General features: G+C 36.7%; 1 pseudogene; it reads right to left on the bottom strand.

Annotated features, from left to right (window-relative positions):
- Nucleotides 1-3,081: 3,081 nt before the first annotated feature.
- Nucleotides 3,082-17,498, bottom strand: part of LOC149170389 (putative E3 ubiquitin-protein ligase ARI8 pseudogene) — a 37,808-nt pseudogene continuing 23,391 nt past the window's right edge.

Below are 17,498 nucleotides of genomic sequence, written 5' to 3'. Positions count from 1 at the left end.
AATCGATGATGAGATCAACTACCTCGAGGCTAAGGTACAACAAATTGAGGAGGAACCAGATCAGACAAGAAAGAAAATTTTTGATATTAGGCCATCGGTTGGTAAGCATGTGATTACTCTATGGGAGGTATGTGACAAGGTCGAAGAACAATGGAGAACCCTGTAAAACACCCACCCCGATCAACCGAATGGCATATCAATGCCTGAATTTCCCCAAAAGGCAGAAACCCTCACATGCGTCTAGGAGATGACATTGGAAGATTATAATCGCTTCCGTGAGGAAATGAATGTCGCAGTACCTGAGTTGGGGCCTTCATTTGGAAAAGAAGGCAAAAGTATAGCGGAAGTAGCCTTGCATGACTCAAGACCAACACAACCAAAGGCAGAATAAGCAGCATCGAAAGAAGAAGAACCACAACAACAACAAGAAATTACAGTAGAGTCTCCGTTAGGAACAAAAACAGATCCGACAGCACTTGAGATAGATGGTCAGGGCCTCTTGGGGCCTTCGTTTTGAATTTTGGAGTTTGGAGGGAAGAAAGGTCAAGAATAGGTGGCGGGGATAATGGTTCAGGTTGCAGAGATGATAACCAAAAGAAAGGGACACGAACTGGGAGTGAAAAGGAAATTGCGGCAAGGTGGTGGAAGAATACAAAAGAAACCGAGCAAGGGAAATAGAAGCCATCTCAGCGTGGAGTCAGCCAAGCAGAACTGGTAGTGGGAATGTAGAGCAAAGGATAAAAGGAAAAGTATAGCACAAGGAAGAGGTTGGCAATGAAGTGGGTGAGAAAGGGTAGGACTATCCTCTAATCTACTTATTTCCATTCTCGTGAGTTGCATTCTATGAAAATGTACTCTTTGTGTATTTGATGAATAGGGTTCAAGCCTTTTATACTCTGTCATGTACTCTCTTATATTGCAGTTAATGAAAGAAGGAATTTTGGTTGCTTATTATATTGTCGTGTTCCTTATGGGTTATTTAATTTTTAAATGAATGATGAATAACTAGGTAGTTTCCTACGATGGTACGAGTAGAATGACAGTCTTAGATAGTACTGAGAATTGAGTGTGATGAGCTATTGTTGTACAATATTTGTATTTACTTGATACCCCACCCAAACCCATCTAAATTCAGTAGCGTGACACCTCGATTGAGATTCCTTGCCCTACGGGTAAGGTGAAAATGCCAGCACTGTCCTAGACTATAGCAGAGCCTTGTTGGCCCCTTGAGCCTGAACAACCTAGGGTCTCTTCCATGTTGTCATTTTTTTGCCAACACACCTAAATAGGGCCACAACAAGTTTTCCCAAACATATACAAAAAATGTTATTAATAAGATGTATAGAAGTTGCTATAGAATTATGGTGGCCATAGAACATCACATGCCATTTAGAAATTTAGAAAATTGGTTTTAAATTTCCTCTTCTAATTATCACATGATTCCATGTGCACTTGATTCTGACGAGAGTTCAAGGTAGTCTTGCTGAAATATATACCTAGACGTCCACCTTAACCAATGCACTAATGTCCTCACCCTGATCGAGTATGGATAAGACCTTTTCATTGTAATATATAAATATGGAATTTCACTCCTGTTCTAGAGGATAGTTTGGAGATTTCCATGAAATTATAAGTTGCTATATCTGTCAAGAAAAATGCTATTGAAATACAAGACCATTATTGTGATATTTTCCCATTATAACCAATGCTTATAACCACTAGCTACAATGCAAACATTGCCCTTCTAACAGTCTACAACATCATCAAATGATAATTACATCAGGTCCTGAAATGATGACTTTGCAAATGAAAGTAGTCTATTGCAATTAATTTTCCCATGAACTGGAAACAATGTATTCATACCATAAATATAAATATGTTTAAAAACAATATACAATATAGGAATGTATGTAAGGCTTAGCATGAAAAAGATTTTGTAGCCCCAAATTTATGAACAAGTCTTTTTGGGAGACTCCAAATCAATGTTGTTGGCCATGTGTTAAGGCTCAAATTAACATATGGGGTGAATTGTCTATTTGCATTGAGTTGAGAGTAACATAGCCATCTACATAGGATTTGGATACTAGTAAATGGAAATCTCAACAAGAGGTGTTTTAGCCATTTCTGTAAGTATAGTTGTAACTGCATTTTTTTACTTTGTATACATTGGGCCTTCCTTTGTGAAGTTTTCCAATGAAAGTTAGAGCTGAAGGAAAATGTGAAAGTGGGCCTCCCCAAGTAGTGGAGGTGCTAGTGTTCAATTACTTTGTGAAGACAAAACAAACTCCTTTAGCTTATTCAAGTTATGTTTCGTGCTTAGATGTAAGTAGGAAAAAAAAACCCAACTATCTTTGAGCAGAGGTGAGCATGATACTATTCTATGTATTATGCAATGGTTGTTTAAAAAAAAACACAATTGCAATAAAATCTTTAGGTGCCAATATATGCCTAGTCAAGGTTTGAACATGTGAAATTTCTAGGTGCCCATATATACCATTTCCATGGAAAAAGGTAATTAAATTATGTGGTTGACCTTTATAGAAGGAGCGGATTAACAAAACACCAAATCACTAGGCATTCTACATTAAAAGAGTTGTTTTAAAAGGACACTGGAATGAGATTTAATCCAATTATCTATGCAAGCATTACAAACCAATTTTTATCTAATCTCTCTAGGTGCTAAAACATGTTGAATAACTACATCAAAGCTAAGCTAGAATTGAACCTTGCCTAACTATGAAGAACTTATTACTTCCCACTATAGAATCCAACCCCTTTAAACATTAAATTGAAAAAGATATAATGTAATTTATTAAACTTATTCGTGCATGTCATAACACCATTTAATATAACCTCCATAAATGAAATCACACATAAAATATAAATATAAATCACCACTTCTTATTAATATATATTACAAACATATACTAATATTGAACTAGTAATCAATGACAAGGATTTGGGTGAGATTCCACTAAAAACAAAGTTCACATTTTATTAAAATAAATAATCATGAATAATCAATAATATTGACTGGATAATCAATCAAAAGGATTGGGTTGCCACAAACGTCCAAGATTCTTAATCTGCTGGAACCAACAAAGATACGACAAAATATGAGAAAAAGTCATCCAAGTCCGGCGGCCCACTTGCACTGCTTAATAATAAGTGACAGCTGGTTCTAGTAATAATTGCTTCTTCATGCGCACCCTGCTGGTGCATTAATCCGACTAACTTCGGAGAGATTGTTTTCAAAAGCTGAATTAGGTTTTCAAAATATTGGCCCGTCGATTTTGTGAGCTTTTCACGCCTGATACATAAGTGATCAAAACCGCGCAACGCCTTTTTCCCTGTCGAAGTATCAGCGTCAGCTTTAAGGGTGCTTTCTATATGGTCTTGCAACTCTTGTTCAACGCAATGATGAAGTCGTTCTAAACTACTTTCAGCTTCACCTTGCAGGAATTCGAAAAGAATTTGTTTTTTGGAAACAATATCATCTTCCTGATCATGATCGCTGGATGCCGGGGTTAAATAATAGCCATATGCATATGTCCATTTAAGCATGTGCCTGCATTCTGCTATCTGCAACCATGAATTTACCACACATTTGAACTCTGTTAAACCAGATCGACTCATTCTCGTCTGTTTACACTCATTCAATCTTTTAATCTCTACCTCTTGCACAGCCTGCAGATCAGATAATGCCTTTTCCTCTGACTTTTCATTTGCCTTCCATCTTTCCATATAAAATACCAACCTATCTGATGAAGAAGATGTTTTAGCTGCAAACCTTTTCCTAGAATCGACTGAGGCCGAATTCCTGGATTGATTCCCTGCATCAATTCTTCTTGATGTTGTTGCAACCTGATCAGGACTATATTGATTGCAAGAATCATGTTTAAACCAATCACCAAGGCATAACCAACATAATTGAAATTCGCACGGGGACGTACATGTCATGTGCATACACCCTTGATTTTTATCCATTGGTCGATCACACTTTGGACACGGATTGGAATTACAAAATATCCAGTACGCATTGAGTGAATCACCATTATTAATTTGATCAATCCATTTTTTGACTGTGTCGCAGCTTATTGGACGATGAGACTCCTCTAAACAATTTCGGCAAAATTTATGTGAACAATTGCAGACAACCTACTCATGAGCTACATTAGAATTAGCAGAGTCAACCTCCACACCGTTGTTGGAAATTTTTCTGGTAAAATTCCAAAAACAAACAAACTGAACACAGAGACAATGCTCTATTTCTGCCACAAGATCTTAGCACAGGGAAGCTTTAAAAGAAATTTCTAAGAACAGAGTATTACACACCCATAAAAGGATTTGTATTCATTAAAATGGAATTCCTGATACAAAATTCATCCTCTTTCACTTAGAGGGATTCACCACAAAAAAATATACATAGTGCAACTCTATTCATTCCTTTCCCATTAGATTGTGTATACTACGCTGCTGCGTATTACATTTCATGTTCAACAACAACATTTTATTCACATGGGCTATTGCGTTTCTACCCTCTCTCTCAACAGGCAACAACGCAAAAAAATTTAAATTACTTTTAAAATCTGAATGATTTAATGAACAAAAATGGAGTCCCATGCTGTGAACTGCTCGAGGCTGTCCTTCTCGTCCTTGGCTGAGCAGCACTTTAACTGCGGTAGCTGAGAATTCAATGTGCAAGAGTTGGATTGCAACCTACTTCTTCTCGTCCCATACTTTGAATTGAAGGCAGCTGCCTGCTGCGCTGTACTTTTCCATGCTTGCTTTAACCAGTTTTCCGCCACTGAGAAATCTTGCCTGCTCTGCCATTTTTTTTTAATATCAAAGGTCCACGTATATATATCTTTTCTATCGAGTCCGCCTTTCGGGTCGCAATGCAGATCTTAACCGGCCAATCCTCTGTTACTTTATATTTGAAAATACACGCAAAAACGCTGAAAATTTATCAGAAATTTTTTATAATGCTACCGGGTTCGTCCCATCGGGTCGGATGCATGTCATATGTATAGGCTCCGTCCCTTTGGCTATCCCGATAGCGAAATGCTGATGCGATATCCGCCGATGCGATATATTTTGACTTATGCCTAGAAAACATTAAAAACACGGGAAAGAGGCTGCTGCCGGAACTGAAACAATATGAAATAAAATGTTTAATACCCGTCGGGTCCGGCTCATCGGATCGCAAATATATATATGTGCGAAAGGCCCTGCCCCCTTTAAGAGCGCTGATGCGACATGCCGATGCGATATCGGCGATCGCTCATCGGTGATGTCTTGTGCCCCGACCCTTGGTCATTTTCTGGAGTTGTTTTGGTAGGAATACATGCACACGGTTATTGTCTTAATGCTGCTGCATGGCTCATCTGTTGTGGAGTTGAAATTACGTTTTCAACAACAATACGCAGTGTTTTGCGTTGGACCTTTTTTCCGGGCCTTGCGGAATCCACAAAAACAAAACGCGGAATCCACAGAAACAAAATGCTCCGAACGTGTTTAAGCAAGTTAAAGTTAAACCACAATGTTGTGAAGAAACTCTGTCTGCTACCTTTTTGTACTAAATCAAATTTTGCTTCGCTGATATTTATACTCATGTCACTTGGCGCAGATACCAAAAACCATTCAAGAGCCGACATTGGTGATTATCGGCTTGATTTTAAATGTAATTTAAAATAATGCTTACGACCCGAAGTAAAGCGGTTTCCCCACCATATATTTCTCCGAGGAACATTCAGTTGTCATTATTAACGAATCGCAAACCCTAACATCCACTAAATATATCTCTAAAATTACAGTGAATTAAAATATTAAATTTTAACCAAATTTTTCTTGATATTTCTCTTAAATATGCCTAAAATTTCACTACTTGAAGTATCCTAGAAAAAAATGTAATGAAAATGTAAAGTTGATTCATTCAAAGTATAAAAACCCTAGGATTATACGCTCTCATACCAAATGTTATAACCCAAATACATAGAATTCAATAGTTCACACCATGTACAACAATGTGGGCATTAATGACAATACAAATATAGATAATAATAACAAAAATGCCTCAAAATACCTCAAATAGATTCATACATCGAAATAACATCCATACCATCCATAATGAATACATCATCACTATATACACCAATCCACACATTACACATGCAATCCCTTCATTATTAGGATGATCCTATTACATATACATTTACATATTCCATAATAAGGCTAAGAATGCAAAATATGTTCATTTAAGGCATCAAAATGACTCTTGATGTTTTTGACTTGAATTTTCCAAACTAGCACTGCTGGAAAAAATAGTCTTGTGCATTGATTCCTCCACTTTTTCTACTTTGAAAGCATCAAGATGGATGAAAAAGAAGATACTCATCCAATCCAGATCATACACCCCCATTTTGGGAGGATTTTAGTCCCTAAAAGCATCTACTGAAGGAGGTGAATATATTTTGATGAAAACTTGACTAAACTGAGAGGGTGGGGGTGACTCAGTTTCGTACATTCATGGACATCAAAATTATTTTCTTCTAGCTGATTGTTTGAAAAATTAAATGAGCATATTAAAACATAATTACCAATATATTTAATATGCGAACATCTAGTAATAAGTTAACCTAAACATCACTTATCTCCATTAAAGGAATAACCTCTTCTATTTTTTTCTTAGCTTGAAACACATCAACATAAGTCTAGTCACACCTCAAGTGTTTTGTTAGGGGAGAAAGATGACAAGTATACCAAGCTTTTGATAATATGGGTTAAAGACATTCCCTCGTGTTACTCCGCTGTGAGCGAGCCTATTTAGTAACCCAACAGAGCCACCTCAAGGAGATGCAAGCATCGCTTCGTTTCTAGCAGACCTGTTTAATACCACGATGAAGTTGTTTGCATCACCTCGTTGCGGAGGAAGCCTTTCTCTTCTTCAACCTTTATTTTATTTCCTCAAAGGTATGCTTGAAGCATTTATTGAATATTTGTAGTACGGGTGGAAGAGGCATTGTGACTTATTGAGAACAAGAGAGGTTGCTCCTTGTTTAAGCGATTTGAAATATAACTGAAGTTAACATTTTGAAGTTTTCTCCTCTCCCTTTTTTACTTCGTATATTCAATATATCAAAACACTATTAAATGCAAGGCTTTCTCAGAATGAAGATCTTAATAAAGATATGGGCTTTCTTAGGTCCCTATAATACTAGTGTATTCCCTTATTATTATTGTCATTGTAACCCTTATTGTTATTCTTGTGCCCATGTTGTCCCCATATTGTTATTATTGTGCCCCATAAAAGCCCACTATTGTTATTGTTGTGCCCTTACATTATTATTGTTATGTTGCCCTAACAAAGTCTGCAAAGTTACCTCATGACGATTTCAAATCGGCATCATGATCTCCTATAATGTTTCCAAGATTTGTTGAAGCTTTGCAACAAGATATTTGTGCTAAGCCTCAATGTATGCACAAAAGCAATTCTCTATTTTCAAGTCTTTGTTCTTTAATGTTGTGGTAGCTGTTTCAAGTGTGACTGCTTCTCACTATTCTTGCTATCGCGATCTCTTACTTCCAAGAACTAGACTCACAAAGGATTCAATGTCGGTGCTATCTACTGCTCCCTTCAAATGATGTCATATGAAGCTTTATTTTTCCCCTTCATAGAATTGTTCTTCAGGTTGCTTTATGTACTTGATTTATTAATCACAGGTCCGAGCCTTTCAAAGATTAACCCAATCAACAGAATTGCCTCGTCCTTCAGCTTCCTCCTGTCCTATTGGACCTTTGGCTTCCTGCTGTCCTGCGGGACCTTCGACTTCCTTCTGTCTTGCTGGACCTTCGGCTTCCTTCTGTCCTACTGGACCTTCGGCTTCCTTCTGTCCTGTTGGACCTTCGGCTTCCTTCTGTCCTGTTGGACCTACGGCTTACTTCTGTCCTTTTGCTTACATCTCTCTCACTCGATCCTCAGCTTCTTTTGTATCTTCATCATCTGCCAGACCTTTGGCTTCTTGACCTTTCGACCTCTTCTTTTGTTTGCTTGACCTTCCAGTTTCCTCCATTCCTTCAATTTCACGAGTTGTGAACTGTTATCTCTTCTCTATGATAGATGCTCGTGATACATTAGCCATATGGAGGCCCCAAATGCCATGTCATCAACTTTAATCGCGATTGTAACTTCATGAAAAAATGTAATTATTCCTTTAATCCCACAAACAAACGCTAGTCCCACGTGAATGCACAAGCCCGGACCCCAAATAAAATAATCTTGTGTCCATAAACTTCTCGGGTCCACTCAGTCCCAAGTCTTATCATATTAATTCTCCACCATTCATCTCATCATTAATCCGACGGTTGTTGATCCACCCGATCAACAAACCCAATCGCCGATATTCCATTGTTTGATCAAGGCACGCTCGATCTAATGGTTCACAACGATATCGGTCTGGGAACTTTCACGACGCTTAACTGCCCTTACAGAGCCGATAAGGATTATAAATCCTTGATCTATAAAAGTTCGGGTCCATTTTGAGATTAATGTCCGATCACTTTATGACCCAATATCCATTGGATATATGAGGATATCAAATCTATGGCCTGCGGGTCTTCAACTAGCACATGGTTTAAAAACAAGTCTAACCCTCACCGTTGATTGTGACGTAAGTGTTTGAAAATGAGATCGAAAACTAGGATTTAGCGCGGGCCTTTAGCCACGATCAAAACATCTGTACAATCCTAACCTCCACTCTTCCGATAGCTGTTGCTGCTGTGACCCCTTTTCACTCTTCTGCTCTTCCGATAGTTGTTGCTCTTATGGCTTATCTTCCTGTGACCTCCGATAACTCTGTTTATGCTCCTCCCTTTTTTTCTTCATATTAGTTCTTCTTGGGCATATATTACATGCGATACTTATGATAGGGCTCCTCTGATGTTTTCTTCTTTTCTCCTTTGATATCGTTGTTGCTCTTTGTTCTTCTGATAACACTTACCCTTGGGCATATGCGATAACCTGCTTCCTTGATGGCTTCTAATGAACTCTTCCTCTTATTCTCTGGCTTCTTTCTCCTGTTGTTGTACTGGATCTACTCCATCATTTACTATTAAATTGTTGTTTAATTGTTGTTCAATTGCTATTCAATTGCTATTTAATTGACCTCCTGTGTCATTTGTTGTTCAATTGACCTCATGCTATTGAATTGATGTTCAATTGACCTCGCGTCATTTGTTGTTCAATTGCTGTTCAATTGACCTCCTGCTGTTCAATCCACTTGGGTCCTCCATCTCATCATATCATCATATATCAAGCTTTCATCACTATGAGCATTATGATCGATGGGCATCAATGGGCAATCATGTATCAAGGAATTTGCAATCACAAACAGTGCTATATTGACGTCAATGACAACCTAGATTAACATGTTCATTTTATGTAATGTAAAGGATGTTTCCCCCTCGAAGAGACTACTTTTGAAGTCGTTGATCTATCTCTTTCTTCTATTTTTGTGAGGTAGTTGCATAACAATTGGTATGAGAGCTTTGGATTCTAGGGTTTCGCTGCTTGAAACAGGTCATCGTGGATTTTTCACTAAAAATTTTGTTTCTAAAATGCTCCAGAAGCTGAAATTAAAACCCATTTGAGCCAAAATCGTGATAAACCTCGTGACTGAATTTCAGATCTTGTCTTGCTATAGTTTCAAAGATATGAACTAAGGAAGTTAGGGTGTTTGGAGGCTCCTAAATTCGATCTCAAACATGTCAGCTTGGGAAAATCGTCATAACTTTCTCTTTGACCATCAAATTCCAATTTTGTAAGATGTGGCAGAAAGAGGACAGGCTATAGTTTGTTGGGTATCATTTTCGGAGACGAAGGTTGAAATCATGACATGTCGCACGTCGTACAAGTTCTCTCTACTGAGGTAGTCTATTATTCATTTTTTCTATATCAAGATACATTGTCCATTTATTTTTCAAATTATTGGCATGAACCATCCCTTTGTTTTGCTAGTTAATTAATAATCTTCAAGAGGGTTCTTCATTGTTGGTTGATATTTTTGCTATATTCTAGTGCTTCCATGGTAACATGACTCTATGGATATGGAAGCAATATTTATTCTTGATTGTATTATTCAGCCATGATAATGGGAACAAATTCCAGAAACAATAGTGTCTTGCTTAGGGGAGTAAATTTAAATTTAGGTTATGGTGCCAAATTGTGTTCGAAAAACATCATTGTAAAAAGATGCCCTCTATATATTTAGTTTCCCAAATAGAGAATTATTTCATAAAAGGCTTATTTGGTATTCTTTATTCATTCATGAATTACCTAATTATTTGGAACAACCATTTCTAAAAAAACTGTGTTAAGGAAATCTATGTAAATATTATTCATGTAGATTGTACAACTGATTCCACCATATTTGAAGCTGTGGAATTGTAATGAATGTGAAAGGACAAGACATTAGCCTTTATATATCTCCATGTGGTTCATTGTTTTAGATGTTAGCCTTTATATATCTCCATGTGGTTCATTGTTTTAGACATTTGCCTTTATATGTCTCCATGTGGTTCATTGTTTTGATATTCGTATGCAATATTGTTTTAAATTTGTTCTTTTCAGGAGGGGTATATGCGTTGAATATATTTCCACCAATGTGATGTTGCATTTTGATCCACAGTCTATAAGGTAGTTATCCTTTAATTTTCATTTTAGTGGTGAAAAACCAGTTTTTCATAAAAGATTTGTTTCTTACAATGGTCGTATGCAAAATTCTCTTCATGGTTTCTCCTCCATTTCATGGTTTGCAATCCAAAACTCATGCAAAGTCCTGTTAACTCTTGTACCAAAATCAAAATGCATGCAAAACCCACTGCATGCAAACTAGTTTCCTTTTTCGGTAAGGCATGTTTTGAGGAAAATTTAAGCCTTAAAGAGGAAAGAAATTTCAAAAGATTAGATTCAGTAGATAGAGGCAAGACGTAGATCATATCCAGGCAAAGGAGAGGAGGAAGTGAGTACGACAAGGAGCCCAAGTTAACTTCAAGCCCCTAGTCACTTAGCTAAGTAATTATTTGGAACAATGGTTTCTGAAGAAACTCTGCTAAGGATATCTATAAAGGTAGATTTGTACAACTCATTCCAACATATTTGAGGCTCTAGAATTGTAAAGAATGTGAGAGGACTGGATGTTAGACTATATATATCTGCACATGATTCATTGTTTTGATATTTGTATGAGATTTTGTTTTAATTTTTTTCTTTTCAAGAGGGGGTATATGCATTAAAGATATTTATCCCCACTGTGATGTTGCATTTTGATCCACATTCTATAAGGTAGTTATCCTTTGAAGTTGAAATCCCATCATATTTCCACTGATAAAATGATAATAAAAGCAACACAAATGCACACAATTAGTGTCATTTCCTTCACTTCTTTCTCTAAAATCCAATTGCGCTTCTCTCTTTTCTCTACATCCAAATTATATGATTCTCTGTGTCTCTTTCTTTCTTTACACCTCGAGGCAATGCCAAGAGCCTATAATTCTACCTAGAATGGAGCTATCAATCTCATATATGGATGGGTGTGTAAAGCTACCATCAATGTGAATAAAATGAGTGCTTCTCCAGTGGTGGCATTCACTTTGGAGACATCATTGCATGATTCCCAAAAGGATATCCCATAAGAGCTCCTCCCTACCTAATAATATCTCACTCCACCCTGAAAAAGGTTGGTTAGTTTTCTCATGCAGATTAAGTCTTGGATTGAGGCTCATCACTATGAAACTCATGGAATTCAGGTGGTACAGGCCTTAACAAAATGAAGTCTGTTTTAAATTAACGAGCAACATGAAACAAACCATAGTAATTCGGGGCTTTAGAGTGTGCGATTCTATGAAAATTTATCAAGCATGTTTTTAATCATAAACTAGAATCAAGTTATGTGAAATTGAATGTCCTTACTAAGGTTTTCTATTGCCTTTAGGTAATTGGACTTAATATAGGTTGTGAACTCCTTTGTTTTTAGGTATGATAGGTAGTCACAGTCCACCATGATGATGTTTGTCTTTTGATTTGGAAACAATGGTTAGTGCTAAGGTTCTGGGTTGAACTCTGGGTGGTAAACCACAACTTTCATCAAGGAAAGTTATAAGATGGATTACTTGGCATCAAGTGAGACAAGTTTTCTCCTCAATTTTATTTATTTTTACATATTTTTTTGAGACTAAGGTGAATGCAACAAAAAATATGTAAAATCTTAGGTTACTGTAATATGGTATTTTTAAAGGCTTGTGAAATTCTATTCTCTAGCTGGAAAAACAATATATGAAAGGAATAAGAATTAAAAAAATACACAGAAATATGTAGTTTTAGATCTCTAGTTTAAGTGATAAAATTTGCAAAGAATAGTTGTATAATTCCTTGTTCTCTACTTTAGCTATTTTTTTATTGTTTATGGATTAACATGTTATATTTGTTATTTTCATCAATGCTATTAATTTCTCTTTTGGCTAGATAATTTAAGGCCTTCCTATCTAAAGTTTTCCGATGAAAGTTAGAGCTGAAGGAAATTGTCAAAATGAGTGTCCCCAAATAGTGGAGATGACAGTGTTCGATTACTTTGTGAATACAAAACAAACTCCTTTAGTTTATTCAGGTGAGTTTTTATGCTTAGATGTAAGTAGGAAAAAACAACCCAACTATCTTCGAGTAGAGGTGAGTATGATACTACTCTATGTATTATGCAGTGGTCATTTAAAAAAAACACAATTGCACTAAAATCTTTAGGTGCCAATATATGCCTAGTGAAGGCTTGAAATTGTGAAATTTCTAGGTGCCCATATATACCATTTCCAAGGAAAACGGTAATTAAATTATATGGTTGACCTTTATAGAAGGAGTGGATTAAAAAAACACCAAGTCACTAGCCATTCTACACTGGAAGAGTTTCTTTAAAAGGACACGGGAATGCGATTTAACCCAATTATCTATGCAAGCATTACAAACCAAATTTTATCTAGTCTCTCTAGGTGCTAAAACATGTTGAATAACTACATCAAAGCTAAGCCAGAATTGAACCTTGCCTAACTATGAAGAACTTGTCGCTTCCCACTATAGAATCCAACCCCTTTAAAGATTAAATTGACAAAGATATAATGTAATTTATTAAACTTATAAATGAATGTCATAAGACCATTTAATATAACCTCGATAAATGAAATCACACATAAAATATAAATATAAATCATCACTTTTTTATTGAAATAAATATTACAAACATACAATAATATTGAACTAGTGATCAATCACAAGGATTTGGTTGCCATGAACCAAGATCCTTATTATGTTCAAACAAAGATATACATGAGTAATATGATAGAGATAATAAAAATTAATCTTCCAGGGAAAAGAACTACTTAGACATGGAGATGTGCTTTAATCCACTTATCTATACACAGGTCACAAGACAAGTCCACATGTTGGATAGATACATCAAAAGTAAGACTTCATGAAAATTGAACCTTGCATTACAATTTAAACTCCAAGTTAAACTCTTTGCTTCCATATATGAAGTTCCACTGAAAACAAAGATTAACCCTAGGTAAAATCACACATTAAATATAAATATAAATCGTCACATTTTATTAAAATAAATAATCATCAAATATTAATAAGAGACAATAACATTGACTGTATAATCAATCTAAAGGATTTGGTTGCCAAATACATAAAATTCAATAATTCAGACGATGTACAACAATGTGAGCATTAATGAAAATCCAAATATCGATAATAATAACAGAAAAACTTCAAAATACCTCAAATAGATTCATGCATCGAAATAACATCCATACCTTCCATAATGAATACATCATCACTATATACACCAATCCACACATTATACATGCAATCCCTTCATTATTAGGATGATCCTATTACATATACATTTACATATTCCATAGTAAGGCCGAGAATGCAAAATATGTTCATTTAAGGCCTCAAAATGACTCTTGATGTTTTTGACTTGAAATTTTCCAAACTAGCGCTGCTGGAAAAAATAGTCTTGTACATTGATTCCTCCACTTTTTCTACTTTGAAAGCATCAAGATGGATGAAAAAGAAGATACTCATCCAATCCAGATCATACACCCCCATTTTGGGAAGATTTTGGTCCCCAAAAGCATCTACTGAATGAGGTGAGTATATTTTGATGAAAACTTGACTAAACTGAGAGGGCCTATTCAACTGTGAGCGAGCCTATTCAGTAACTTAATAGAGTCACCTCAAGGAGATGCAAGCATCGCTTCATTGCCAACAGACTTATTTAATACCACGATGAAGTTGTTTGCATCACCTCATTGTGGAGGAAGACTTTTTCTTCTTCAACCTTTATTTTATTTCCTTAAAGGTATGGTTGAAGCATTTAATGAATATTTTTAGTACGGGTGGAAGAGGCATCGCAACTTATTGAGAACAAGAGAGGTTGTTCCTTGTTTAAGCGATTTGAAATATAACTGAAGTTGACATGTGCATTTTGAAGTTTTCTCCTCTCCCTTTTTTACTTCATATATTCAAGATATCGAAACGCCATTAAATACAAGGCTTTGTCAGAATGAAGATCCTAATAAAGATATGGGCTTTGTTAGGTCCCTATAATACTAGTGTATTCCCTTCTTATTATTGTCATTGTAACCCTTATTGTTATTGTTGTGCCCATGTTGTCCCCATATTGTTATTATTGTGCCCCATAGAAGCCCACTATTATTATTGTTGTGCCCTTACATTATTGTTATGTTGGCTCTCATTATATTGTGACCCCTTAGACTCCTATATATTTGTTATTTTTACCAGTTAAATCATTTATATTTAGAACACAAAATGAACAGTAGGAATAAATGCTTTTATTAATATAATCTTTATAATAAATCTGGTACAATATATATAAGGCTCCAATATGTTTCCAAGCACCAACTTGGTCTTTTGTGAGGCTCCAACCTCTAGGGTAGCAACCCTATCTTCTCAAGGCACCAACCTTGTGTTTAGGAGCACCAACTCCAAGGACACCAATCCTTCCAATTCTGAGGCACCAACCCCAAGGGCTCCAACCCTATCTTGTCAAGGAACCAACCTTGTTTATTTGAGGCTCCAACCTTCAGGGCACCAACCCTCTAGTTCTCTTTGCTCCACTAGAGACTCGCTCTGTATGTTTGATGATTTCTTTAATAAAAGACTGCTAAAAGTTCGGAAGATGGACTGTCTATTGTGTTGTTAATGTGTTGAAGAGTAAATTATGGAATTCTTGTGCTGCAACATGACTCAATAAGTGTTTCCTACCTCTATTTTTCATTGATATATGCTCATATCATACATATGTCACCATCTAAAATAGCAGGAAAACTGAATAGATTAGACTTGGTTTAACTGCACTCTATGCTCAATTTTTGCTGTTTCTTTATGTTTTCCTCTGAATTGGTAATGAATATGAATTCCCTTTGGCTCATATTCCCCCTAATTCACCCATGTTTGATAGTTATCTAGGGATTCTTTTCTGCCCCTAGATAGAGTTCATTCACCTTCCCTCTGTTAAGTTGAAAGAGAGATTCTTAATTGCCTCTCATTCGTTAGCCTTCAATCCATATCCATTTAGCTTGAAAGTTGTTTCATATGTAGCTATCTTGCTCCATCTTCCTCTTGTGACCAATAAAATGCACCAGCAGTCCTACTCCTTGACTCCATGCCCAATAGTTTGAAACTCTCATACTATACCTACCTCTCTACTTAGAAGCATCATCCTTCCCACCAAAACTCAAACAAAAACCCTTGAAATCAATAACTAGCCTAAAATCATCATCAACAAAGCTAAATCATAAAGAGAGAGCCCTCTCTGATTGCAGGTAGGCTAGGACCTACAGTCCAAAGATTGGTTAGTGGTTACCTCGGCCATATCCCTTAAGGAGCCAAGGGACAACCTGGGTGATAACATAATGGCGACTCAACTGGGGACCAATGAATTTTCTAATTGCTATATATTCCTTAAAACTACAGATGAACCCTGAATGTCAGCCAGGGAGCCTTTGAAACTTTTCTTGCTTTGTATTTACAGGAGTAAATAAAAGCCGCTTCAGTCAATCTTCATGCTAGTTTTAAGCTGTAGATAGCTATTCCAAAATTTGATCAGTTCCTTGTTAATTCTAAAAGCATTCACAGAAAATACCAAAACAGGTTCAGAATCTGGCTCCCAAAAGGAACTCACATTATATAAGGTCAAATCCAGACCCAAATCCCCCAGCTACTTTTGAAAATCCCAATTTAATCCCAAGGAACCTCAGGAAGCTAGAGCGAAGAGAAGATTTTGCCAATTCTAGTCGTGAAACAGCCCAGCCAAGTTGTGTCCAAACCCCTGTCAAAGTTTTATTTCGTTCAACCCCTACTTCCCCTAGTTCATCATCCACCTCTCAAAGCACTCCTTCCACACCTCCATTCACTGCACATACTCCCATTGCCACTATTACTACCGTTGTTCCAGTCGTTCCATTTATCCCTGCTGTTCCACTTATCCCTGTGAATATGGCGAATAGAATGCTCCGTTACAATTGCCTGCTAATCCAGGAGCTATGCCTCAGGATTGCCAAACTAAAATCACATACTTTGATGGTACTGGTTCTTGCACAGCCCTTCAACATACCAAGAAAATGCAAGACTATTTTGAGAACTACGAGATAGATGATGATAGCATGAGAATGAAGATTTTTGTCCAAAGCTTAACAGGAGATGTAAGGCCTTGGTTTAGAAGCCTTGCTGCAAATTCCATAGCTAACCCAGAGGCCCTTTACCAAACATTTCTTAACAAATAGGAGAAAAAGAAAGATCCCTTGCACATATTATCTGAATATGACACCATCAAAAGAGGCCCTCAAGAGTCTGTCTTAGACTATTGTGTGAGATTTAATAATGTTTATAATGCAATACCACAGAACTTAAGACCTCCACCTGATCTTGCTTTGTATAAATTCCCTGATGGTTTTGATACTGACATGGCTTATCAGTTAAGGGAAAGAGCCCCTCAAAGCCTAGCAGACATGAAAGATGTTGCTGTCAGCGTAGAGGCAAATCTGATTGCCAAAAGAAACAGAGCTAGAAATGAGAGAAGAACCACCTTTAAGGAAGAACCCTCAGCCTTAGACCAAAAGCTGGATGCTATTATCAGTGGCATGCACAGGCTGGGAGATAGAGTGGAAAGCATTGAAAGGAAATCTACATGGGAAGGACAACAGCCTAATACCATAAGGAACCCAAATTTCAGGAAAACTCAGAACACAAATGCTGGTAGGTCTAGCCCAGACCGGGATATACGGCCTCCTTTCCAAGAGAACTACACAGAAGCATCCACATCTAGTGAGTAGACAGAAGACACTCACATGAATTTGATGGATCTAAAGGGTGAGCAACAAATTTTCCTAACCCAAGAAGACCAAGATGACCATGAGATAAA

The sequence above is a fragment of the Pinus tabuliformis genome, chromosome 4_2 (genome assembly GCF_031772625.1).
Source record: "Pinus tabuliformis cultivar Carrire ecotype Pingquan chromosome 4_2, CPIR1, whole genome shotgun sequence".
Taxonomy (NCBI): Eukaryota; Viridiplantae; Streptophyta; class Pinopsida; order Pinales; family Pinaceae; genus Pinus; species Pinus tabuliformis.
This window is presented reverse-complemented; position numbering and strand designations above follow the sequence as displayed.